General features: G+C 39.5%; 1 long non-coding RNA gene across 1 annotated transcript; it reads right to left on the reverse strand.

Moving 5' to 3' along the window:
• Positions 1-10,346: 10,346 nt before the first annotated feature.
• Positions 10,347-10,884, reverse strand: LOC112804984 (uncharacterized). Its single transcript, XR_003203604.2, has 2 exons — positions 10,712-10,884; positions 10,347-10,621 (listed from the first exon to the last, which is right to left on the reverse strand). It is a non-coding gene; the product is annotated as an uncharacterized lncRNA (long non-coding RNA).
• Between the last annotated feature and the right edge of the window lie 1,204 nt (positions 10,885-12,088).

The following is a 12,088-nucleotide window of genomic DNA, read 5'->3' on the forward strand; positions in this document are numbered from 1 at the left end:
AGCTATGGTCATCTTGTAAATCTCAGTCAGGCGGATTCTAATGGTTATGATGGTTTTCAAATATAAAGATAAATAAAGCATAAAATAGAGATAGAGATACTTATGTAATTCATTGGTGGGAATTTCAGATAAGCGCATGAAGATACTGTGTTCCTTCTGAATCTCTGCTTTCCTACTACTTTCATCCAATCATTCTTACTCCTTTCCATGGCAAGCCGTATGTTGGGTTTCACCGTTGTCAATGGATACCTCCCGTCCTCTCAGTGAAAATGGTCCAAATGCACTGTCACAGCATGGCTAATCATCTGTCGGTTCTCGATCATGTTGGAATAGGATCCAGTGATCATTTTGCATCTGTCACTACGCCCAATAGTCGCGAGTTTGAAACTCGTCACAGTCATCCCATCCCAGATCCTACTCGGAATACCACAGGCAAGGTTTAGACTTTTCGGATCTCAAGAATGCTGCCAATGGATTCTAGCTTATACCACGAAGACTCTGATCTCACGGAATGGGAGGCTCGGTTGTCAGGCGAGGCAACCACGCGTCGTGGGTCAGGAATCCAAGAGATACACACTCTAGCTTTCGCAGGTAGAACGGAAGTATTTGTCAGGCACGCGTTCATAAGTGAAAATAGTGATGAGTATCACAGAACATCACATTCATCAGGTTGAAGTGCGAATGAATATCTTAGAATAAAAATAAGCATGAATTGAATAGAAGAACAATAGTACTTTGCATTAATACTCGAGGAACGACAGAGCTCCACACCTTAATCTATGGTGTGTAGAAACTCCACCGTTGAAAATACATAAGTGATGAAGGTCCGGGCATGGCCATGAGGCCAGCCCCCAAGGACTAAGAACTAAAGGTCCAAAGATTCCAAGATGAAAATACAGTAGTAAAAAGTCCTATCTATACTAGACTAGTTACTAGGGTTTACAGAAATAAGTCTAAGTGCTAAAATCCATTTCTGGGGCCCACTTTGGTGTGTACTTGGGCTGAGCTTGAGCTTTACACATGCAGAGGCTTCTCTTGGGGTTAAACGCCAAGTTGTAACGTGTTTTTGGCGTTTAACTCTGGTTTGTGACGTGTTTTTGGCGTTTTACTCCAGAATGCAGCATGGAACTGGCGTTGAACGCCAGTTTGCGTCATCTAAGCTCAAATAAAGTATGGGCTATTATATATTGCTGGAAAGTCCTGGATGTCTACTTTCCAACCCAATTGAGAGCGCACCATTTAGAGTTCTATTGCTCCAGAAAATCCATTCCGAGTGCAGGGGGTATGAATCCAACAACATCAGCAGTCCTTTTTCAGCCTGAACAAGATTTTTGCTCAGGTCCCTCAATTTCAGCCAGAAAATACCTGAAATCACAGAAAAACACACAAACTCATAGTAAAGTCCAGAAATGTGAATTTTGCATAAAAACTAATAAAAACATCCCTAAAAGTAGCTAGATCCTACTAAAAACTACCTAAAAACAATGCCAAAAAGCGTATAAATTATCCGCTCATCAATTACCACCTTTCCCATTCTTTTCCATTCTATAACCCTTGAAGTCTCACGTCCTTCCTCTTTCTCTTTCAGGATGGCCACCAAGAAAGGCAAGGAGAAAGCTACTTCCAAATCAACAGCAAGGAGAGGAACAAAAAGAGCATTAGTGGCAGAGCCATCTTCAACTGCAGTTATGCCCTCAACAAAAAGAATTATGAGGATTATAAAGGTCGATGAAAAAGAGAAAGCCTTCCTAGCAAAGGACACTGCGCGATTTCCCAACCGCTATTGTGAGTAGATGTTCCCCATTCTGGCAGCAAGGAACAACAACAACGAACACCTTCTTATCATCCCACCCCGTATTGCTGAATTTGTTGAGCCGCTAATCAGACACAGACACTGGGGATTCCTACAGATACAGTCACGGCAGGTTAATCTCTCATGGGTGGTTGAGTTCTACTCCAATTTCCACCTGCCAACCCTGCAGTCTGTATATGTCCGTCAGAAGCAAGTCCCATTACAGAATAGGCCATTCAACGAGCCTTAGATCTCCCCCCTGCTCCAGAAGGACTGGACGCATTTCAAGAAGCCGCACTCAAGCGCCAGACATACCAATTTGACTGGGATGTGTTCTCAGAGTTATTGCACAACCTGGCAGCAGATGGATTTTTGGATACCATCGTTCCCGACCTAAGGGAATATCGGCTTCTGCTCTCACCTTGGAGGCTTGCGTATGGGCACAGATTATGTCCCATTACGTCTTTTCGAGCACTCATGAGTCCTCCTTCACTGCAGACATGGCCGTTCTACTATGGTGCATCCTTACAGACCAGCCTCTAAATCTGCCAAGACACATCCGGAATGCCATGGGACACGTACAAATTACGGGCAACCTACCTTTTCCCACCTTGGTCTCAGTTCTTGTCTCAGCAGCCGGAGTCTCCTAAAGAGCTGGGGACACCAAAGCCATGCTTCCACGGGATGATTAGTACGTCCCCAACGGGAAATATCTCAGGCCACCAAAAGCCACTACCAGCCAGTCCCAGAACAAGCTGCAGACATTCCTCCATCATCAAGTCAGCTGCTCCAGCAAATACTAGAGAGGTTGGACCGGCAAGAACAGAAAGTGAAGCTACAAGAGCACTGCAACTAGCGCTGATTCAAATACCTCAAGGAGCTACTCACAGGGAACCACATACCTGACAAGGACCCAGACACTCCGGACTCCACTTCCTTTACCAGCACAGGGAGCCATGACGATCCCAACTGTAGAAATACTGCTACCAGCCCACCTTTGTTCCTGACAGATGGCATCGAGGACGGTGCAAAGCCTTAAGTATGGGGAGGTCGGTCTGTACCTGACTTTCGGAGGTAATTTCTCTTCCCTAACACCAATTTTCTCTTTTCTTAGAATATGATAGATTGCATAGTAATAGGTTAATGGCATGCATGTTCTACTTGATTGAAAAAAATAATAAGTTTCTTTTAAGACCCTATCTTTGAAAATTTTCACTAATTTAAATCAAAACCTTTATGTTAAATTTGTTTGAAGTTGTAATTGGAACATGGTTTTTGAGCTAAGGAACACACAACCCGTGAGACTCTGAGCCTAAATACATGGTTACATTATTTAACCATGAATTTTTTTTCTTTTGTGTTTACTTCTCTATGATTGTAATCTGAATTTTGTTTTATCCTATATGTCCAATGTTAATGTGTTATATGCATGCATATGATTGAGGCCATTGTTTGTTAGCTCACTTATCCCAATTAAGCCTACCCTTTTAATTACCTTTGTTAGCCACTTTGAGCCGTTTTAACCCCATTTGTTCTACATTTTACCACATTACTAGCCTTAAGCAGAAAATAATTTTTATATCCCAATTGAATCTTTGGTTAGGTTAAGATAGAAATTGTGTGTTAATTGAGTTTGGAAAGATTGTGGGAACAAATTTTTGGGTAATATAGGAATGTGTCATGATAAAATAATGGGAATTTGGGTACCTACTCATGTGAAGCTATAAAAGAAAATTAAAAATCTATGTGCATTGATAAGTTATGTTTATTTTTTAAAAAAATATTTATTTAAATAAGGGGACAAAATTACCCCAATGATAAGTTAAAGTTCAATAATCAATGTACATGTGATAAAATTAAAATAAAGGTTGATGCATGAGTATGGAATGTGAAAAGAAAATTATGGGTAGCTAGGTATGAATTTTAAAGTTATATAGAATATATGTATGTTAGGTGAGATTAGAGCTTAGGTTAATTAAAAATTCAATGTATAAGCTCACTTAGCCATATGTATACCCTTACCCTTACCTTAGCCCATTACAACCATGAAAAGACCTCATGATGTTTGCATTGATACATTAAATGTTGTTGATTGGTTAGGTGAAGAAAAAAAAATTAGAGAGCATGATTAGAGAAGGATAGAGTGATTACCCAATACACTAGAGAGATTAGAGTGCACACACACCATCAGTGAGGGTTCACTGCTTAATTCCATGTCCCCTACTTTCACGAGCTGTCTTCTTACACATTTACCTACTTTTACTGTGTGATTTGAACTAGTGAAATCTGCTCCATGTTTTGTCTTAGAGAACTTATTTATTTTTAATCAGATAGACAAAATCATATAGTTGCATTCATATATATAGGTTGCATTGCATTGCATGAGTCTTACATGTCCCTATTCATTCATATTTATCTCCTTCAACTAAGCATGAGGACATGCTAATGTTTAACTGTGGGAAGGTTGATAAACCATTATTTTATGATTTATATTATGTTTAATTGTGTGGTTTTATCAAGTCTTCACCCACTTATTCATATGATTTGCATGTATTTACAATTCCTTCCTGAAAATGTTCTATGATTGAAAACTTGCTTCCTAAAGATCTTTTAATTGTATATTTTTAGTCTCCTTTATACCATTCGATGCCGTGATCTATGTGTTAAGTGTTTCAGGCTTCATAGGGTAGGAATGACTTAGAAAATGGAGAGGAAGCTTGCGAAAATGGAAGGAGCACAAGAAATTGAGGAGATGACCAGCGAGAAGTGACGTGAGCGCATGGCTCACGTGACCGCGCAAAATGGAGAAATTCACAGCAACGCGAACGCGTACCTGACGCAAACGTGTGGATTGAAAGCTGCACGAGTGACGCAAATGCGTGGACGACGCGCACGCGTGGCACAGAAAACGCTGAGTGACGCGAACGCGTGGACGACGCGACCGCGTGACGTGCGCAATCTGCAGAATTACAGAAGTCGCTGGCATAAATTCTGGGCCGCGTTTTAACCCAATTTTCGGCCCAAAAACGCAGATTAGAGCCAAAGAACATGCAAAGACAAAGGACAACATTCATTCCACAACATTCCTAATTTTTTAGATCTGATTTTACTCCTCTTCTAGGTTTTTTCTCTACACATTCACAGTTCTTATGATTTGGTTTTTATTGCTTTTTGGCTTGGGATATTGAGAAAAGTTATTACCTCCGCAAGGTTTCATCACTCTAGTTTGTTCTCTTTACTTGTTGCTTACTCTTTCATATCCTTAATTTGTTCAGAGTTACAATTGGATTATTTTTAGGATTCATTAATACAAGAACCATTTTTATTTTTAATTGATCTTTTTTATTATTGTCTATCATGTCTTTCCTTATTCCTTATTTTTATTTTGTGAAATTTACATCCATGATGAGTGAATATTTCTCTAACTTGATTGGGAGTTGATTGAAAGGAGACCCTTGAGTTGGAATGCTCAAGAGTAAAATTGTAATTGGGTTTATTGTTGGATGGCTCTCTAGTCACTGACACTAATCATTCTCAAGGGAGAGGATTAGAACTTGTGAATAGAAGTAGACTTCTGGTGGACGAAATTGTGATTCACTTGTTATTCCATTTTGCAAAATTCATTGCTTTTCATTCCCTGGTAATGGCGCCAAAAACTTGGTGCCAATACCATAGTTCACAACTTCGTTCAACTAACCAGCAAGTGTATTGGGTCGTCCAAGTAATAAACCTTACGCGAGTAAGGGTCGATCCCACAGAGATTGTTGGTATGAAGCAAGCTATGGTCATCTTGTAAATCTCAGTTAGGCAGATTAAATTGGTTTATGGTTTCGAAAATTAATAATAAAATAGAAAATAAAAAGGGATAGAAATACTTATGTAAATCAATAGTGAGAATTTCAGATAGGTGTATGGAGATGCTGTGCTCCTCTTGAAACTCTGCTTCACTACTCATTCTTCCTTCAATCCTTCTTATTCCTTTCCATGGCAAGCTGTATGTAGGGCATCACCATCAACGGTGGCTACTTTCAATCCTCTCGGGAAAATGATCCTATGCGCTGTCACTGCACGGCTAATCGTCTGGAGGCATCACCCATGGCTGATGGCTACATCCCGTCCTCTCAGTGAAAAGGTTCCTATGCTCTGTCACAGCACGGCTAATCATCTGTCGGTTCTCAATCAGGTTGGAATAGAATCCGTTGATTCTTTTGCGTCTGTCACTAACGCCCAGCCTTCAGGAGTTTGAAGCTCGTCACAGTCATTCAATACCGGAATCCTACTCGGAATACCACAGATAAGGTTAGACTTTCCGGATTCCCAGGATCCTACTCGGAATACCACAGACAAGGTTAGACTTTCCGGATCCTCATGAATGCCGCCATCAATCTAGCTTATACCACGAAGATTCTGTTGGGGAATCTAAGAGATATGCGCCCGGCCTAAGGTAGAACGGAAGTGGTTGTCAGTCGCGTGCGTTCATAGGTGAGAATGATGATGAGTGTCACGGATCATCACATTCATCAAGTTAAGTGCAACGTATATCTTGGAATAAGAATAAAAGGGAATTGAATAAAAATTAATAGTGATTGTATTGAAACTTGAGGTACAGCAGAGCTCCACACCCTTAATCTATGGTGTGCAGAAACTCCACTGTTGAAAATACATAAGTAAAAGGTTCAGGCATGGCCGAATGGCCAGCCCCCTGAATGTGATCAATAGTCTCCTCAGATGAAGAATAAAACAAAACTGAGACCAAAGATGTCTAATACAATAGTAACTTATCCTATTTATACTAGACTAGCTACTAGGGTTTACATGAGTAAGTATTTGATGCATAAATCCACTTCCGGGGCCCACTTGGTGTATGTTTGGGCTGAGCTTGATCTATCCACGAGCTGAGGCTTTTCTTGGAGTTGAACTCCGAGTTATGACGTGTTTTGAGCGTTCAACTCCGGATTATGATGTTTTTCTGGCGTTTAACTCCAGACAGCAGCATGTACTTGGCGTTCAACTCCAAGTTGCGTCGTCAATTTCCGAACAAAGTATGGACTATTATATATTGCTGGAAAGCTCTGGATGTCTACTTTCTAACGCCGTTGAGAGCGCGCCAATTGGAGTTCTGTAGCTCCAGAAAATCCATTTCGAGTGCAGGGAGGTCAGATTCCAACAGCATCAGCAGTCCTTTTGTCAGCCTTTTTCAGAGTTTTGCTCAAGTCCCTCAATTTCAGCCAGAAATTACCTGAAATCACAGAAAAACACACAAACTCATAGTAAAGTCCAGAAATGTAAATTTAACATAAAAACTAATGAAAACATCCCTAAAAGTAGCTCAAACTTACTAAAAACTACCTAAAAACAATGCCAAAAAGCGTATAAATTATCCGCTCATCAACTTCCAACTTACTTGACTCTCCTTTACCTAGTAAAGGATAACTAAGTAGAACAACCTTCAATTATCAATTGATCTTGGAAAAACTCCAACAAGGATAGAACTTCCGATTAATCTACTCCCTGTCAAGATTTTTATTTAAATTACATCAATACTCTAATTTAATTTCCCGTTTATCAAACTCAAAACCATTTTGGAAAACCTCTGATTAATAAGATAGCACATCTTCCTGCAACTCGTTGGGAGACGACCTGGGATTCATACTCCCAGTATTTTAATTCTAATTTTGTGACAACCTTTCTAAATTGATAAGCAGATTTTTGTTGGTTAAGAACTGTACTTGCAACGTATCACTCATATTAATTTCTTAATCTGCCAATTTCCGCTACGTTAGTGGTTCATCTTGATAATGATAAGGAGATGGTGTATATTGAGGTGGTGGTTCATGAGAGTAATTGTGTTGGAATGGGGTGGTTCTATGTATGGTTCATTTGGCTCATAAGGTAGTTGGTATGGTGGATACGAGTTAGGGTCATATGGAGGTGAATGGTGGAAAGGGGCTTGTGAGTATGGTGGTCCAAAGTCATGTTGAGGAGGGGGTTCATAGGCATATGGTGGTGGTTGTTGATAATCAAAAGAGTGCTCACCATAGCCATTGCCTTGATATGCATCATAGAATGGTTGTTGATAGTCCATTGGAGGTGGTTGTTGCCATGAGGGTTGATCAAATCCTTGTGGCTCCTCCCATCTTTGATTGTCCCAACCTTGATGCATGTTCTCATTGTAATCTCCTCTTCCTGCAACATAATTGTAACCAGACTCATAGCGAAAGGGGTGAGAGTTCATAGTAGTGAGGGAAAATAAAAACAAAAATTAATAAAAAAGAAAATATTTACAATAACCAATAATAAGGCACATGTTTGCAATTCTCCGGCAACGACGCCATTTTGACGATCGAAATTCTCTATCGGTAAAGAATTCACAAATAAGTTCGCGTTGTAAATATAGTTTCTAAACCAACGGAGAATCCTTTCGTGCAAAAGTTTTGTTTGTCACTTAAGCAAATCCAATAAAAATAAATAACCGAAGTATTCAAACCTCAGGTCGTCTTTTCAAGGAATTGCAGGGAAGTATGTTTTATTATTGGTTATGGAAAATCGTATTTTTGGACTTTTGAAAGGTTTGAACAAGAGAAATAAATTGCCGGAATTAATAAATCAATAGCTAAGAAAACTCTTGGCAAGGTATGAAAGTTAGAAGTCCTATCCTAGTTATCCTTATCGATTGTGATGAGAATTGCTCGTTGCTCCCACTTAGTCAACTTCTAACTATGAAGGTAAGTGGATAAATCAATATGAATCCTCAAGTCCTAGTCAATTCCCAAAGAAAGACTAGAGTTAGTGGAATTCAAGTCAATTAGCAACTTCCAATTATCAATCAACAAAAGAGTTTGATAACTCAAGAGTCTCTAATTACTCAACCAAAGCCAAAAGGAGAAAAATACAAATTATTTATATCATAAATAAAAGAAACAAATCATAGATCTGAAATACCTCAAAAATTCATTAAATAGAAAATCCAAATCTAACATGAAGAGTTCATAAGCCAATTTGGCAACATAAGTCATGAATAAATAAAAGCATTAAAGTATCTAAAAGTAGAAGAGAAGTCAAAATAAAGGAATATTGAACCTGGTATGAAGAAACAATCCTAACCTAATGACTAAAAGAAATCCTAATCCTAAAACCTAAGAGAGAGGAGAGAACCTCTCTCTCTAAAAACTACATCTAAGAACTAAAAATTATGAATTATGAATGTTGTATCAGTTCTCTCTGATGCATGGATGGATTCCCTACTTTATCGCCTCTAATCTGTGCTTCTGGACTTGGATCTGGGCCAAAAGAGGGTTCAGAAATCGCTAAGAGCATTTTCTACAATTTCTGGACGTGGCGTCTGTCACGCGTACGCGTGGGCCACACATTCGCGTCATCTGGAGTTTTGCTCTTCCGCGCGTCCGCGTCAATTGCGTTTTGCGCTAGGCATGCGTCCACGTCGTCCATGCGTTTTTCCTTGCCACGCATACGCGTCGTCCACGCGTTCGCGTCACTCGTGCAGCTTCCAATCCACGCGTTCGCGTCAGGCACGTGAGCGCGTAACTGCGATTTCCTCCATTTCGAGCAGTCGCGTGAGCCATGCGTCCGCGTCGCTTCTCGCTGGTCATCACCTTAATTTCTTGTGTTCCTTCCATTTTTGCAAGCTTCCTCCCCATTCTCTAAGCCATTCCTGCCCTATGAAGCCTGAAACACTTAACGCACAGATCACGGCATCGAATGGTATAAAAGAGAAATTAAAATACACAATTTAAAGCTTTAGGAAGCAAGTTTTCAATCATAGAATAAATTTGGGAAGGAATTGTAATATCATGCAATTCATATGAATAAGTGGGTGAAAAGCTAATAAAAACCACTCAATTTAGCACAAGATAAATCATAAAATAGTGGTTTATTATGGGGCCTGCATGGCCTGCGGCGGGTGGGTAGTGGAAACGAGGACGCACGGGGCTATTGCGGCGCGATCTCCCGTTGCTATGGCGCGCATGCGGAACGCAAAGAGGCTGGGCGTCATCGATGGAAGGCTGGGCGGCATCGGCTGGACGGTATCGGATTAGACAGTGGGATAGTGCAACGGCGCCGGGGTGACTCTGCGGACTGGAGATCGCAAATGGAGAATGAGATGTTAACGTGATATTGGGAGTAACTGTGCCAATTGTGATTTGGTTTAATTGTAAATCTTTATTTTTCAAATTTCAAAATCTAAAATTAAAAATAATTAATTCATAATCTAATTTATGATTTTAATTTTTTTTTTTACTCTATTATTTACATTGATTAGTATTTTCATTGTGTCTTTATATTTTTCCAGCTTCTAATTGGTATAACAAAAAGGGTAAATCCATTGTTGTTGGGTTCTTACACCCAGCATCTCTTTATTTGGAATCTTATCCCATATTAAATATCTTGTAAGAGTTGCTATCAATAAATTTTCCTAACTCAGGCGTTGGATGATTTACATGAAAAATCTGATTGAGCATATGCATATATTGCCTCTTAAAGAGAACACAAGCAGTTGCAAAAAACAAGTGGAGGGAATTAACGCACAAACAAATAGTAAAATTTCAAATTCAACTCTTATTTCACCAAAGTTACTCATCAAATTTGAGTTTGAGAAGAAGCCAGCATTTGCAGCAAAGCTGAACGGTCTGATTTAGAACGTACTAAAATACAAATTGGCAAATGGAGTTTTCAACGTCTATATTGAAAAAAAAAAGTTCGATAATTCTACGAAGACAACACCTTCTCGACTTCAACTGTAACTTCTTTGGGAGGTTTCTCAGCATGAAGATTGGCGACGATCCCTTTCTTTGTATAATAATCAATCACCTGCATATACAGTTAATTTAAAATTAAATTAACATGATAAAGCAAAGAACTATGTTTAAAAGACAAGAGATAGGGCACTCAGAATCATACTGGTTCAGTTTGCTTATGAAATGCATCCAGCCTTGACTTAAGGACTGCTGCAGTGTCATCCTTACGCTGGATAAGAGGTTCGCCAGTCACCTGAGAAGAAGTTGACAATGAATATTGACACTACAGCATACTACTTAAAAGCAACAATGTTGTATTCCGTGAGACTATGACATTCTCTTCTGCCTAAAAATTCAATGTATAAGCTCACTTAGCCATATGTATACCCTTACCCTTACCTTAGCCCATTACAACCATGAAAAGACCTCATGATGTTTGCATTGATACATTAAATGTTGTTGATTGGTTAGGTGAAGAAAAAAAAATTAGAGAGCATGATTAGAGAAGGATAGAGTGATTACCCAATACACTAGAGAGATTAGAGTGCACACACACCATCAGTGAGGGTTCACTGCTTAATTCCATGTCCCCTACTTTCACGAGCTGTCTTCTTACACATTTACCTACTTTTACTGTGTGATTTGAACTAGTGAAATCTGCTCCATGTTTTGTCTTAGAGAACTTATTTATTTTTAATCAGATAGACAAAATCATATAGTTGCATTCATATATATAGGTTGCATTGCATTGCATGAGTCTTACATGTCCCTATTCATTCATATTTATCTCCTTCAACTAAGCATGAGGACATGCTAATGTTTAACTGTGGGAAGGTTGATAAACCATTATTTTATGATTTATATTATGTTTAATTGTGTGGTTTTATCAAGTCTTCACCCACTTATTCATATGATTTGCATGTATTTACAATTCCTTCCTGAAAATGTTCTATGATTGAAAACTTGCTTCCTAAAGATCTTTTAATTGTATATTTTTAGTCTCCTTTATACCATTCGATGCCGTGATCTATGTGTTAAGTGTTTCAGGCTTCATAGGGTAGGAATGACTTAGAAAATGGAGAGGAAGCTTGCGAAAATGGAAGGAGCACAAGAAATTGAGGAGATGACCAGCGAGAAGTGACGTGAGCGCATGGCTCACGTGACCGCGCAAAATGGAGAAATTCACAGCAACGCGAACGCGTACCTGACGCAAACGTGTGGATTGAAAGCTGCACGAGTGACGCAAATGCGTGGACGACGCGCACGCGTGGCACAGAAAACGCTGAGTGACGCGAACGCGTGGACGACGCGACCGCGTGACGTGCGCAATCTGCAGAATTACAGAAGTCGCTGGCATAAATTCTGGGCCGCGTTTTAACCCAATTTTCGGCCCAAAAACGCAGATTAGAGCCAAAGAACATGCAAAGACAAAGGACAACATTCATTCCACAACATTCCTAATTTTTTAGATCTGATTTTACTCCTCTTCTAGGTTTTTTCTCTACACATTCACAGTTCTTATGATTTGGTTTTTATTGCT

The sequence above is a fragment of the Arachis hypogaea genome, chromosome 1 (genome assembly GCF_003086295.3).
Source record: "Arachis hypogaea cultivar Tifrunner chromosome 1, arahy.Tifrunner.gnm2.J5K5, whole genome shotgun sequence".
Taxonomy (NCBI): domain Eukaryota; kingdom Viridiplantae; phylum Streptophyta; class Magnoliopsida; order Fabales; family Fabaceae; genus Arachis; species Arachis hypogaea.